The sequence below is a fragment of the Triturus cristatus genome, chromosome 11 (genome assembly GCF_964204655.1).
Source record: "Triturus cristatus chromosome 11, aTriCri1.1, whole genome shotgun sequence".
NCBI lineage: Eukaryota > Metazoa > Chordata > Amphibia > Caudata > Salamandridae > Triturus > Triturus cristatus.
This window is the reverse complement of record NC_140594.1, coordinates 378,713,331-378,728,939: the sequence shown is the minus strand read 5'-3', so window position 1 is coordinate 378,728,939 and position 15,609 is coordinate 378,713,331.

Genomic DNA, 15,609 nt, shown 5'->3' with positions numbered 1-15,609 from the left:
GAGGAATTCCAAACCCAACTAAAGGACATGAGGGCAGAGGTGACCATTCTACAGTGGAGGATGCAGAGGGCTGCTCGAGGCATACTAATGTATACTTCTTGGGATTTCTGGAGTGCTTGGAGAGCCTGAGTATGGAACTCATCCTAGAAAAGTGGTTGATGACCAAATTGCTGACAGGCAATATACCCACGTTCTTCTCTGTGCAGAAAGCACATTGTCAACCTGGGAGGTCGCCACCACCAGGGGCTCAGCCAAGTCTTGTAATTGTGAAACTACTTATTTAGAGGGACAGAGACTTGATTCTGCAGTTGTTTTGGATGAAAGGTCCCTGACACTTCAAGGACAGCAGCATCACTGCTTACCCAGATTTTACTGAGGAGTTGCAGCATCTTTGCAACTCGCATAAGATGGTCATGCAACACTTCCGGGAGCTAGGCCTGAAGTATGCTCTTCTTTATCCTGATAAACTGGTGATCGATGATGAGTGAAGCCATTGTTTCTTGACTCCTGGATATGCATATACCTGGTTTCATGCTAAGGGAATTGCGAAACCTATATCTTATGACCGGAACTCTGGTAAATAGCTGACATCGCAACTGAGGCATAGGAGGAGCGGGAACCCAGAGCTGCCCCTTCATGGCATAGGCAGCCAGGGAGCGAGCACAGGCAGGGAAAGTGTTGCTGCAATATGGCCAGATTGCTTTTGAGGCGTTGCCGTCAAACCGTGACTCTGACAGTCAGATACTAATGGCTCTATGGCCACTGCTGGAGAGAACTCCCAGGAGCCTGAGTTGACGCCATGGCTGGTGGATGATATGCTATGAGGGGTGGGGGTTTGTTCTTTGCTGAAGGGCGGAGGTTTGTTCTTTGCTGTGTGATAAGTGGTGTGGACTGCTCACTGGTGACTATTGGAGACACCTTGGGGCCTCATGAGAGAGGGTTGGGCGGCTAGCTCATTGGAGACGGCCCTTTTGTCCAGGAGCCCTGAACTCTCCAAAGAGGACATGTATTTTATTCCACATTTCTCTGTGGTTGTTGTTCATTCGTTCAATGGTTATGGCTGGTCACTCAGAGGAGTCCTGGTCAGGGAGGTGGGGTTACAAATCTTGTGTTTTCTTGTGGCACAGAGATAAAGTTTCCTACATATAATTCTGTGGTATGGCCCAGTACTGTACTGGTCCCTTGATTGTCGATGGGGCATTTGTTTGGACCCGCACACTGGAGTTGTGGGGAATGGGAATCATGGAATACGATGCAGCACTACTCACTACCATACCCAATGGGCACACCTACGAACCACACTACCCCACACTATAAATTGCTGAAGTGGAATGGAAAGTACATGGCCACAACCACAAAGAGGCACTGAGTTCATACATATCTTAAGCGCCACTGCAAACGCATAGCTTTTTTGCAAGAGATGCATTTGACACAGGCAGAGTTACAAAAAGTACATGCAAATTAGAGGGGACAAGTATATGGCACTATGACACTGACATATGGAAGGGGGTCATGTTATGGATTGCCCTAGGGGTCCCATTTGTGAAAGACATACAGAGTTGATACTGAGGGTAGGTACATGATGGTGTAAGGACACTTGGACTGTGCCCCCTCATGCTGGTGGTTGTTTATGCCCCAGCAGTAATCATGCTGCTTTTTTCAAGTCTCTTCACCGAGCTCTTTTCTGGAACTCACACAATCACAGCATACCTGGCAGAGACTTTAATTGTGTTCCGTATGTTGTCCGGGACTGCTCCACCCCTCCACTGAATGACGCTATGTGTGTCAGGGTGTCACAATACTTTTGGGACTGGATGGTAAACAGTAGCGGGTTCTATATGTGGCACTTGCACCATTCAGACACCAGTGACTTCTTGTTTTATTTCCTGGTCCATGACCTCCAAACCAAGCTTGATCTTTTTCTCTGCAGTGAACCATTGGGCATGCAGATAATTATGACTGAGTTCTTGGCTTGAAGCCTCTCAGATCACTGCCCACTGCTGATGACGTTACAGACTTGGAGGTTATAGACCGAGGCACCACAGAACCCTCCCTTCACGGAAGCCCTATCAATACATATTACCCAATATTTTGAACCTAACACAGGCACCACCCTCTCCAGAGCATTGGAGTGGAATGCCCAGAAGGTGGTCATCAGAGGACAATGCATTGTCACTACATGGGGGGGTTCATAAGGCCCTGCACGTGGAGCTTCTTGACATGGAGCAAGAGTTAGAGACTACTTGAGACTGAGGTGTCATGGTGGGCTGACGGGACAGAAAGGCGCAAGCAGCTGAGAAAGAGTCACAGGGATCTAAAGGCATGGTTGGGGAAACATGACTATAGGCACTGCCTTGCCCTTCTCATTGCAGAGAGGGATCGCTCAGGCGGCTGGTTATGGATAGGAGCACTCAAGTTGGGAGGTGGTACGGTGGTTACAATGCAAGTGGCCATTAATGCTGCTTTTGCAGAGTACTATTGCTCCCTGTATGCAGACACAGACAGCCCCCCCACCCCTGTTGACAGGTTCAAGGGGGTTCTTCATGGTCTACCCTTACCCTGATTGATTCCGCTTCAATGTGCCGAAGTGGATGAGGCCCTTCAAATGGATGTGATATGTGTGGCTATCCCCCAAGTTGCCTCAAATAAAACTCTGGGTACGGATGGACTTACAATAGAATATTATGCCACTTTCAATGCACACCTTTCCCAGAATCTCTTGGAAGTTTTTAATTAAGAAAGGTAGAAGGGTCAGCTTCTAGACTTGCTCCATGAGGCCCTGCTAGAGGGATGAAAACCAGGCCAAGATCCCCATAAGTACCCTCATATTAGCTGATCTCCCTCTTAACCGTAGACTATAAGATAGTTGAAAAGGCCCTGGCCAATAGGCTGCTCCCTGTGGCTAACACCCTAGTGCACATAGATCAATGTGGGATTATTCCAGAATGCAATACCATCCTCAACATACCACGACTACTTCATCGGATGAAAGCTGCCTCGAGTGAGATGAGTGAACAGTTGCTGGTTTCGCTTGACATAGAAAAGGCGTTTGACATACTGGGGTGAGATTACCTACTGGCAACGCTAGAGGAAATGGGCATTGGGCCAGGCCATCTTAGCTAGATTCATGCCCTCTATAAGAACCCAACAGCAAGAGTCGAGATGGGACAGTTGATATCTGACAGCTTTAACATACATAAAGGCACCAGGCAGGGTTGTCCCCTGTCCCTGTTGATTTTTACTCTGGCCATGGAGACCCTGGCCTGTTGCCTGCACTTGTAAGTGCAGCTTTGGAGTCTCCTAGAACATAACGAACACCATATCATCTCTTTATAAGCAGACAATGTCCTTATTTATCTATGTGATGCCACTGTCACATTTCCAGCCCTGAAGGAGACACTGGAGGAATTTAGAATCATGTCAGGCCTAAGAGTAAATTGGTCTAAGTCTTGCCTGTTCGCCATGTGTCCAGTTCCTGAGGATAACAGGAGGACCCTGCTGTGGTATTGTCTGGAATGGCGCGTGGACATGCCCAAGTTCTTGGGTGTACAGATCTACCACTTGGACAAGGACCTTGTAGAGGGTAACGTTGTAGGAAGCTTGCTCTGTATATACTATACCAAAGTGAGGTATAGTCTACACAGAGTCCAGTGAAACCCAAAGGTAGGCAGAGCTAAAAGTAGATAGCACCTTACTCTCTATTTGTGATAGTGTGGGCAAGCAGTAAGGCTGTATCAGAGGGTAGTGTTAAGTGTTTGTTGTACACACTTAGGCAGCAAATTATGTCACACACTCAAAGACTGAACTCAGACCAATTTGTTTGTACAAAAAGCATTATTTAGTTATTTTGTTTCTAGAACCAAGCCAAGCCTGGTGCAGGTAAGTGAAATAAATGCTTTTTAAAATCTTATGCAATGTTTTAGAATTGAATTCAGGTTCAAATGCAGTTGATTGAATTACAGGTAAGTCAATGCTTCTAACTTACTTTTCAGTTACTTTCCAGATTACTATGTATGTTACTTTTTAGATTACTTTTGCTAATCAGTGTGATATGCCTAGATATCACACTGAGACATCTCTTAGACAATAGGTAAGAAAATCACTTTTAGAACACATGCAGTTTTCAATGTTCCATACATGCCAACTCCACGCTTAAAACAATTTTCAAGGAAAAGCAGTCAATGTACACCTATAAAGAAAAATGAAGTAAACGGTTTGCAGGTAATAGAAATCAATCCTTAGCACACGTAATGATTCTGAACAGCTGGTACGTATAGTATGTTAACACAAATAGACATATACATAGAGCAGAACTTAGTCTTTTCTTCTTGTCAGTAGTTCTTTTATTTGTATGCGATTCTCCTTAGTCAGTCTTTTTCAGCCACAAGCCAACACGTGTTTCGTCGCATGAGGGAAAAGTAGTCCCGCGACTTTTTCCAAGGCTGTTTTACATGAAATAAAATAAAGAAACAAAATAATATTTGTAATGTTCAACGTTGTGTACTATAAACAGAGAGTTCACAGTACCCAAGTGATGGAAATACAACCTTAAAACCAGGTGGGATGTGTAAAATGATAACTTGTCATGTTGCAAACAGTTTTTCAAGTTGTTAGGGTAGAACGACAAAGCACACGTTGAAATACCATGAACAAGTAAATACGGTCTATGATCCTAATAGAGATGGAGAGAACTGGTAGTAGTGGTTGTGAAGTGAGGTATTGTGTTCTAAGCGTCATTTGGAGTGATGAGTAGTGAGTCATTTAAGGTAACACTACCGGGTGAAGTGCCACATTTATATGTGTATAAATGGCCCGAAGTGAGTTATTAAACAAATATAGTCAAGTGAGACTATCCTTCCCATTGATTGTGCAACACATAATAAAAATGGATATATATCTACCTAGTTTCAGATTTAATGAATCATCTGAAATCATAAGAAGCACAAAAGGGAAAACCGTAAGTAGAAAAATACTATAGGTATCATCTGTCTTTATATAGAATGGTGTTGATAGCTAAAATTTCACATACTTAGTAAGCGGTGATACTTCCAAACCGCAGATGGTTTCAGTAATCTCGGCGTTTCTTTATAATGCTCACGTCGTCTTCACTCAGTGCTAAGAATAAACATAAAGACGGCCCATTTGTAGAATAATATAAGGCATATCTGCGTGAGAAACTATAAATTCCAAATGGGCAGGTACTCATACTTCGTAAATTATGTTCAAAAAGAAGGTGGTGTTTTGACCACCGTCCGTGAGGACAGATTAATATTCCGATAATAGTAAGAATATTTGGATAATATACCATTCTGTTGGCTATATCCTGATTTACAAGTCGTTATGTAAATAACACATAACGGAACGACCCAGGTCTCCCTCATGGCATATAACAGTAACTCCCATAGTTCGTTGAGCTAATAAAAGAGCCCCACACGTAATACCTCAGTCAGCCAAAGTTAACTTGTCTACTCTCTACGACTTTAGTAAATAGGAGGTGAAATCTAACAGGGCGCTTACCTTATTCCACCGCAGTGCAAGATTATTCTTAACGCCCGTAGATAGTGCCCGTAGTCAGGTACGCTAGTATACGATTGGTAGTCTCCGTATTTCAAGTTAGAAACGAGATCTTGTCGTTTCGCTTATGTAAAATCCCGTTATCTGCTTGCTAGTAAGAGCAAAATGGGACTACGAGTATCTAGCGTTAATTTGGCCGCCATCTTGGAACGTATACTGAATGAGTGAAAAGATCAATATTTAGATATTCTACAATGATAAGGATCAAGTGTAACACTACTATTGGTGCCGTGAATAGATACTTAAATCGACCAGTCTCTCCATCGATTAGATTCATTACAAAACGAGCTTAAAACATTATCATGCTGTATTAGTAATTAAAATCTACTCGTCATATCTTTCACATGTAGACTTGAAAGAGAAAATGCGAGTGAAAATGTTTACCATTTCAAAAGACATAGCACATCACAATATGATTTGGACAGAATATTGTCATCTGATCCTATTTTACAGTATAGGTTTGACTCAAAGTCTGTTCACTGGGTTAAATAAAATTATGAACACTCTCATGGGTCATAGTTCAAAACCTTAAGTGTCTCTAAGTATATCCAACTGTAACTCATAGTTAGAAGTTATTTTTGGTGATTATTTCAAAATATTCGAATACAGTGTATTAAATATTATAACCTGTTTTTTCTCCCCTTTCCTACAGAAAAGGAATCAGTGTGTTATAATGTGTTACTCTTGTCAGACAGTTATAATACAAATCATATTACCTCCCCAAAAAATAATGTAGCTCATGGTCTATGTTAAGTCCCTGTTCCACACTGTGAAGTTTGAGAATCCAAAGGGCCTCTTTCTGTCTCAATGTAAGTTCCCTGTTGCCTCCCCTCGGGTTACTAGGGACATGTTCAATTCCATAAAATTTGAAATTGCGAATTGTAGATTGAGCCGAGCAGATTGACATGTGTGCTGCTAGTGGATATCTCATGTCACTTTGTTTGACCGCTCTTATGTGTTCACCTATTCTTTCCTTTCAATCTGCTCGGCTCAATCTACAATTCGCAATTTCAAATTTTATGGAATAGAACATGTCCCTAGTAACCCGAGGGGAGGCAACAGGGAACTTACATTGAGACAGAAAGAGGCCCTTTGGATTCTCAAACTTCACAGTGTGGAACAGGGACTTAACATAGACCATGAGCTACATTATTTTTTGGGGAGGTAATATGATTTGTATTATAACTGTCTGACAAGAGTAACACATTATAACACACTGATTCCTTTTCTGTAGGAAAGGGGAGAAAAAACAGGTTATAATATTTAATACACTGTATTCGAATATTTTGAAATAATCACCAAAAATAACTTCTAACTATGAGTTACAGATGGATATACTTAGAGACACTTAAGGTTTTGAACTATGACCCATGAGAGTGTTCATAATTTTATTTAACCAAGTGAACAGACTTTGAGTCAAACCTATACTGTAAAATAGGATCAGATGACAATATTCTGTCCAAATCATATTGTGATGTGCTATGTCTTTTGAAATGGTAAACATTTTCACTCGCATTTTCTCTTTCAAGTCTACATGTGAAAGATACGACGAGTAGATTTTAATTACTAATACAGCATGATAATGTTTTAAGTTCATTTTGTAATGAATCTAATCGATGGAGAGACTGGTCGATTTAAGTACTCTATTCACGGCACCGATGGTAGTGTTACACTGGATCCTTATCATTGTAGAATATCTAAATATTGATCTTTTCACTCATTCAGTATACGTTCGGAGATGGCGGCCAAATTAACGCTAGATACTCGTAGTCCCTTTTTGCTCTTACTAGCAAGCAGATAACGGGATTTTACATAAGCGAGACGACAAGATCTCGTTTCTAACTTGAAATATGGAGACTACCAATCGTATACTAGCGTACTCGACTACGGGCACTATCTACGGGCGTTAAGAATAATCTTGCACTGCGGTGGAATAAGGTAAGCACCCTGTTAGATTTCACCTCCTATTTACTAAAGTCGTAGAGAGTAGACAAGTTAACTTTGGCTGACTGAGGTATTACGTGTGGGGCTCTTTTATTAGCTCAACGAACTATGGGAGTTTTCTGTTATATGCCATGAGGGACACCTGGGTCGTTCCGTTATGTGTTATTTACATAACGACTTGTAAATCAGGATATAGCCAACAGAACGGTATATTATCCAAATATTCTTACTATTATCGGAATATTAATCTGTCCTCACGGACGGTGGTCAAAACACCACCTTCTTTATGAACATAATTTACGAAGTATGAGTACCTGCCCATTTGGAATTTATAGTTTCTCACGCAGATATGCCTTATATTATTCTACAAATGGGCCGTCTTTATGTTTATTCTTAGCACTGAGTGAAGACGACGTGAGCATTATAAAGAAACGCCGAGATTACTGAAACCATCTGCGGTTTAGAAGTATCACCGCTTACTAAGTATGTGAACTTTTAGCTATCAACACCATTCTATATAAAGACAGATGATACCTATAGTATTTTTCTACTTACGGTTTTCCCTTTTGTGCTTCTTATGATTTCAGATGATTCATTAAATCTGAAACTAGGTAGATATATATCCATTTTTATTATGTGTTGCACAATCAATGGGAAGGATAGTCTCACTTGACTATATTTGTTTAATAACTCACTTCGGGCCATTTATACACATATAAATGTGGCACTTCACCCGGTAGTGTTACCTTAAATGACTCACTACTCATCACTCCAAATGACGCTTAGAACACAATACCTCACTTCACAACCACTACTACCAGCTCTCTCCATCTCTATTAGGATCATAGACCGTATTTACTTGTTCATGGTATTTCAACGTGTGCTTTGTCGTTCTACCCTAACAACTTGAAAAACTGTTTGCAACATGACAAGTTATAATTTTACACATCTCACCTGGTTTTAAGGTTGTATTTCCATCACTTGGGTACTGTAAACTTTCTGTTTATAGTACACAACGTTGAACATTACAAATATTATTTTGTTTCTTTATTTTATTTCATGTAAAACAGCCTTGAAAAAGTCGCGGGACTACTTTTCCCTCATGCGACGAAACACGTGTTGGCTTGTGGCTGAAAAAGACTGACTAAGGAGAATCGCATACAAATAAAAGAACTACTGACAAGAAGAAAAGACTAATTTCTGCTCTATGTATATGTCTATTTGTGTTAACATACTATACGTACCAGCTGTTCAGAATCATTACGTGTGCTAAGGATTGATTTCTATTGTTCAGGGCTTTGCCCATAATTCTAGGAAGTCCGGTGGTTCTTCCTACCTTTTAGCACCGTTAGAATAAGTAACTCAGATTACTATACATGTGAATTTTCTCTTGGCGCCATATACCTATAACCAATACCACCAAACAGGTTTTAATCGGTTTGCAGGTAAGTTTGTGGGAGTTGGTAGTCTGGGGTTAGAATCGGGGTTCCCCCAGGGTCAAGGATGCACTCTCAGAACACCCTCAGCGGCACTAGGGCAGCCAGGTGCAGAGTGCTGAGGCCCAATGTCATCCAATGGGGATAGGAGCCCTACGGTTGCTGGCTGCTCACGACCAGGCCACAAAGTTGTGGGAGCAAAGCTGCTGGTGTTAGGCTCATGGAAAAGGGGGATCTGAGTTGGCACCCGAAGTACACCTGCAGCGGCCCAGGGGCGGCTGGGTGCGGGGTGATGTTTTGGCATCGGGTGCCCTGTTGATTCTCCGGTTGCAACAAAGACTGCAGGCTCAGGGACGAAGATCTTCTGGAGGTGACCACTGGTTGGAGAGGTAATTTGGGATGCTTGGGGATGCTGGGACAGCGTCGGTTGGGCCACCCAAGGCCGTGGGACGTCGGGTGCAGGGGTGTCTTTAGGCGTCAGTTTTCCTTACCAGGTCTGGTGGCAGGGATCCTGCAGAAAGGGGCTGCAGGCTTCGCTTGGAGATTCGAGGCAGGTCCGCGATCACCAGATCATCAGACCAATGGCCGGGAAGACTTCCTCGTGGTATTGGGCCACTCAAACTCTGTCCGGGGCAGAGTGGTGCAGAGTCGTGGTTTTGGCTGGGGCGTGAGTGTGTGGGTGAACAAATCCGGTGCTCACAGGAGACAAAGTCTTTGGCTTGGAAGGCAGGGGAGGTCCTCAGGGTTCTTGAGGTTGCTAGCTGCAGCACACAGCGGGATTTCGCATGAGCAGGTTCGAGGTGGGGACAGGCCGGCAGGGCTGGGGTCAAGTCAGCGGGCATCCTCCTCTTGTTAGTTTCTGTACGGCTTCTTCAGTCCTTCTTCTTCTCTTCTTCTTGTCGAGTGTTATCTATTCCTATCTATTCTTGTATGAGGAAGCAAGGTTCAGGGTTGCTCCTAAATACTAGATTTAGGGGCATTACAGGTAAGTAAAGGTTGGGACCAATGGGTCCCTGCCTTGGGGTGGGTACACCCCCTATTATGCCACCCTCCAGTGGGAGGTGGGTATGTGCCTCACTGTGGTTGGCTGAGTCCCCCCATCTGCAAGATGGTGGGGAATGAGAGTTGTGCTTCACCTTGCCTCCCTCACCTGAAGGGTGGGGTTGGCAAAGGTAGGCACACCTCCCTTCCTCACTTGGTTTTCCCGCGATTCTCCTGCCCAAAGTGGGGGTCTGAACCAGTGGAGACCAGTTGCTGAAAGCATCAAGTGGCTTGGGGAAGCTCACAAAGGTGGCAAGCCTTTGAATCTTCCCCTTCGTGAACCCTGCCCATCCTGGGGGAGGAGGCTTGGCACCTTGTCCCAAGAGGTGCATTTTTTCAGGCCCCCAAGAGCAGCAGGTTCTCGACCCAGGGGTCCAGAAACCTGTCTGGTGGTGGCAGCTGAATTCAGCCACTCAGCCTGGACACTAGTGGTAGGTTAGTTTTCAGGGACCATCTCTAAGATGCCCTCTGTATGCATTTTCCATTAACTCCCACACTTTAATGTAATGAGAATTCAGTGTAGCCGTTATGGTGCTGTGGAGTTTGTAATGACAAACTCTCAGCACCGTATACTATTAATGACAGCAATGCACTTACAATGTCTGAGAATGCTGAGAATGGACTAAGACACTGTAGGGGTACAGGGCTCATGCACCTGTACCCTCACCACTGGTATAGTGCACCCTGCTAGAGGGGTGACTGACCTATGCCAGGGCAGTGGGTTGTAGGCATGGCACACACATCGACTTTTCACTTTGATCTCCACCAAAACACGCAGCCTGCAAAGGCAGTGTGTGAGTGTGAAGGTACAGGACCTCTAAGGGTGGCACAATAAGTTCTGCAGCCCTTAGAGGCCTTATCTGTTCACAGTGCCCTGGGTACCTGTGGTACCATTTACCAGGGGATGACCTGTGGCCAGAGATGCCAATTGGGTTTGGGTTCGTTTTGATGAAAGAACACAGGCCCTGGGAACCTGATTGGCAGGGACCCAGGGCACATCAAGTCAAAAGGGCATCAGTAGTCTGGCAAAAAGTGGGGGTGGTTACTGCAACATAAACCCAGCTTCTCACACAAGCCCCCCTCTCCCAGCCCAAAGGCCAGGAGACTCAGCCAGACCTGGGAGAGTCTTCCTAGTCTTTCAGGCGAGGAAGAGTAGAGGAAGTGGTTTGAAAGTTGCATGGTCTACTCTGCCTTACATCGTTCTGCCCAGGTCAGTTTCTTTGGGGAGCTGGCCTACCTCAACAGCCTCAGGACCTAATTCCCAATGCTCCTTTCCTAGCTCTTTAGTGTCTTCACCCCATCTTTTAAGTTTGGGTTCAGAGGTGCCTACCTCTGCAAATTCTAACTTAGCTATGGCAAAGCCCAGCTTACCCACAGAGGTTAACCACAGCTTGAGCAACCCCACCATGACCAATAGGGTCAGGGGGCCTAACTTGCTATTTGGCAAGGGGGCTAGGCCATCATGCCAAGGTCAGTGCCGCCATGAAGGCTAACAGCCAGCAGAGGCAACTAACAGCTGTCAGTACCCAGAACCACACCTTTAGCTCTTCCCTGGCAGGTGAAGGAGCTAATTTGCAGGCTTCTGGAGAAGAGACCCAACGCCGGACAACATGACTACCCTCAAGCTCGCCACCCGAATGCACCATCAACTGATCCACGCCACCAAGAAAACAGCATTCAAGGACCGGCTGGACAACAACGCACACAACAGCAAGGAACTCTTCAACATCGTCAGAGAGCTCTCCAACCCCAACGCCGGAACCAACGACATCACCCCATCGCAAGACCTCTGCAACTCCCTCGCCTCCTACTTCCACAACAAGATCGCTGACATACACAACAGCTTCAGAACACAACCAACGCTCCCCACGACCAAACCAACGCCCCCCACCACCACCCTCAACGCCTGGACACCGATCAACCTCGAAGACACCATCAGCACGATGAACTCCATCCACTCCGGATCCCCAACCGACCCCTGCCCTCACCACATCTTCAACAAGGCCGACGCTGTCATCGCACCCCACCTGCGGGACATCATCAACACCTCCCTCGACACCGCCACCTTCCCTGAGAGCTGGAAGCACGCCAAACTCAGCGCTCTACTAAAGAAACCAACGGCGGACCCCACCGAACTCAAGAACTACCGCCCCATCTCGCTCCTCCCGTTTCCAGCCAAAGTCATCGAGAAGACCATCAACAAGCAACTGGCAGCCTTCCTCGAGACGACTGGTTCCCTCGACCCTTCCCAGTTAGGCTTCCGGGCCAACCACAGCACCGAGACCGCCCTCATCGCTGCCACCGACGACATCCGAACCCTGCTGGACAACGGAGAAACAGCGGCCCTCATCCTCCTGGACCTCTCCGCGGCATTCGACACTGTCTGCCACCGCACCCTAGTGCAGCACCTCAGCAACGTCGGGATCGAGGAGAAGGCACTGGAATGGATCATCTCCTTCCTCACCGGAAGGACACAGAGAGTCCGCCTGCCCCCGTTCAGATCAGAAGCCACGGAAGTCATCTGCGGCGTCCCTCAGGGCTCCTCGCTCAGCCCCACCCTCTTCAATGTCTACATGAGCCCCCTTGCGGCCATCGCACGCCAACACAACCTGAACATCATCTCCTACGCCGATGACACCCAGCTGATCCTCTCCCTGACCAACGACCCCGCCAGAGCCAACCTACACGAAGGGATGAAAAACGTGGCCGAGTGGATGACGACCAGCCGCCTGAAACTGAACACAGACAAGACGGAAGTCTTCATCCTGGGCTCCTCACCCTCCGCCTGGGACGACTCCTGGTGGCCCCCCGCCCTGGGCAACGCACCCAAACCGACAGACCACGCACGCAACCTGGGCTTCATCCTGGACTCCTCCCTCTCCATGACCAGACAAGTCAACGCCGTCTCCTCGTCCTATTTCAACATCCTGCGCATGCTACGTAAGATCTTCCGGTGGATCCCCACCGAGACCAGGAAGACGGTCACCCAGGCCCTCGTCACCAGTCGACTGGACTACGGCAACGCCCTCTACGCCGGTACCACCGCCAAGCTCCAGAAGAGACTCCAGCGGATCCAGAACGCCTCGGCGAGACTCATCCTCGACGTCCCCAGACGAACTCACATCTCCAGACACCTGAGAGACCTGCACTGGCTCCCGATCAACAAAAGAATCACCTTCCGGCTCCTCACCCACGCACACAAAGCCCTACACAACCAAGGCCCGACCTACCTCAACAGCCGCCTCAACTTCTACGCTCCCAAACGCCACCTCCGCTCGACCAGTCACGCCCTCGCAGCCGTCCCCCGCATCCACAGAGCGACAACAGGAGGAAGATCCTTCTCCCACCTGGCCGCCAAGACTTGGAACGCCCTTCCCATCGACCTACGCCTGACCCAAGACCACCTCTCCTTCAGGAAGAAGCTCAAGACCTGGTTGTTCGGGCAGTAGCGGACCCCCCCCCCTAGCGCCTTGAGACCCTCCGGGTGAGTAGTGCGCTTTATAAATGCCTATGATTGATTGATTGATTCTTTGGGTTCTGGGGGCCTATCAGCTGTTTTCGGGTAGGGGTCCCTGCACTTGGTAGTGAACACCCTACTTCCACCCTCTGTTCTGTCAGCAGAGGAGCCACCAACTCAAGTTGGACAGTTGCCTGACTAGTCAGGCCTTCCTGTTGGCTAGGGAGTACTTCACTGTGAGAAGTTGGCCTGATGTATGATGTCACTAGTTCTAGTGTACACCTTATAGCAGTCCAAACAACCCTTATGGTGATTGGTTGTAAAGTCAACCTTATAGACCAGCTATCCTAGTGGTAGCATGGACAAGAGCAGTCTTAGGCTAAACTCTGAATGGCATGTGAAGCCAGCTGTGATACCATATATAATCCCTTGAATACCAAATGAAAGGACACCACAACAGATATATATATAAAATAAAGTGTATTTATTCTAGTCAAACCCTCAGCACTCTTTATGAGATTAGAGGTAAGTACAACACAGTCTTATTCAAGCATGCATTAAGTCACACAGGTAAGTAATACAGTTAGGCCCTAGGGGCCACGCAAACCATATACTAAAGAAGTGGTATAAGGACCACTGTCACGGAAATAGGATAGGCCTAGGCCTAGGGAATCGCTGGGGCTACACTACACTAGCAACAGTTAGGAAGTGGGAGGCCCACGGGATTCAGGTGCAGAGTGGAAACACTCACGCGTAATGCGTATAATCGATAGAAATAGTACAGTTTTGAATTAATAAGATTTAGGACACTTCTAGAGTAGCTAGGCAGTCGAGACTTGAAAACTAGACACTAGGATAGTCAATACCCTGATGAGCACCGGAGTACCCAAGTTACCTAGCCCACAGGCTGCGGGTGCATAGGTGTGAAGTTGCGTAGGGTTTCGTCGTCGACTCCTATGGATGCCTGAAGAAAGATGCTGACAGGCAGTCAGTGAAGAGTGTCCGGTGGATCCCAAGGCTGGGATCAGGAAGGAAGGATACCTGCAAGCAGAAGGGACAGAGTCAAGGTCACTAGCCAGTGACCACGTGGAACCAGGAAGGAACCAGGCAATGTCGTGAAGCTTGCAGTGGGAAGGTGAAGCTTGTCGCAGCAGCCACGGGTACCAGGAGACGTCGAGGACGACCAGGACCAGGAGGCGAGCTGTCCCACGAAGGCTCTTGCTGTCGGCGGCCTCGAAGTCGAAGAAGGACTCACCAAGCCTTGGCAAGCGGAACCCACGCAGAATGAAGGACTTGCTTCTGGTGCAGACCAGGAAGGTCTGGGGTGCTTCTCTTTTGCAGAGGAGCAGGAGCCAGTCTGGAGGAGCCAAACCAGCAGTCGAAAGTCAAAGGGATGTCGTCACAAAGGTTACTAGCCAACGGGCAAGTAACCGGACAGACGCGGCAAGCAGGAAAATGCAGAAGGGCCCCCCGCAAGACTCGTGGAGTGTGGGGGGCTGATCTTCGGTGCAGATGGTGCTTGGGGTCGGGGCTTCTCAATCCCCAGTGCACAACTTCGAGGGTGCCTCAGAAGCTGCGCTGGAAGATACTCGCAACTTTTCCCAGGTAGCCGGTCCCACGTCTCTCGTCGTCTCCACGGATCTCAGCTCAGCTGTGGATGTGGATCAGGGTCGGAGAAGTCTGGAAGTCAAGGCTCTGGTCGGGCTCTGCAGTCGGTCCCTCGTAGAACTTTCACCAAAGCAAAGGGTAAGTCTCTTGATGGTGCCTGTTTGCACAGGGTAGCCACTCCTTGGCCACAAGGGAGATTCTTCAGTCTTCTTCTTTCGTCGAATGTCGAAGGTCCAGGGTTTCTGTTCAAGTTGCAGGTTCAGGATAATCTAATCTCCTGGGGCCCAGCTACCACTCTTATACTAATCTGGGGGGCTGGGTTGCCTGCTAGGTCATGCCTTATGGGTGGGACCTGGGAGGGGGGTGGTTACACCCCCTTCCCTTTGTCCAGTTTAGCGCCAGGACTGGGGCTGGAGTGCCCCAGCACCGGTTTGAACTGGACTATGCATGGAGCACTTTGTGTGCCCCAGGCAGTGTCTCGTTTCATTCATCCCTCCCTGCCCCAATACACTAAGGCCTGTCTGGGGTGGTGCTCGCACCTCCCAAGGC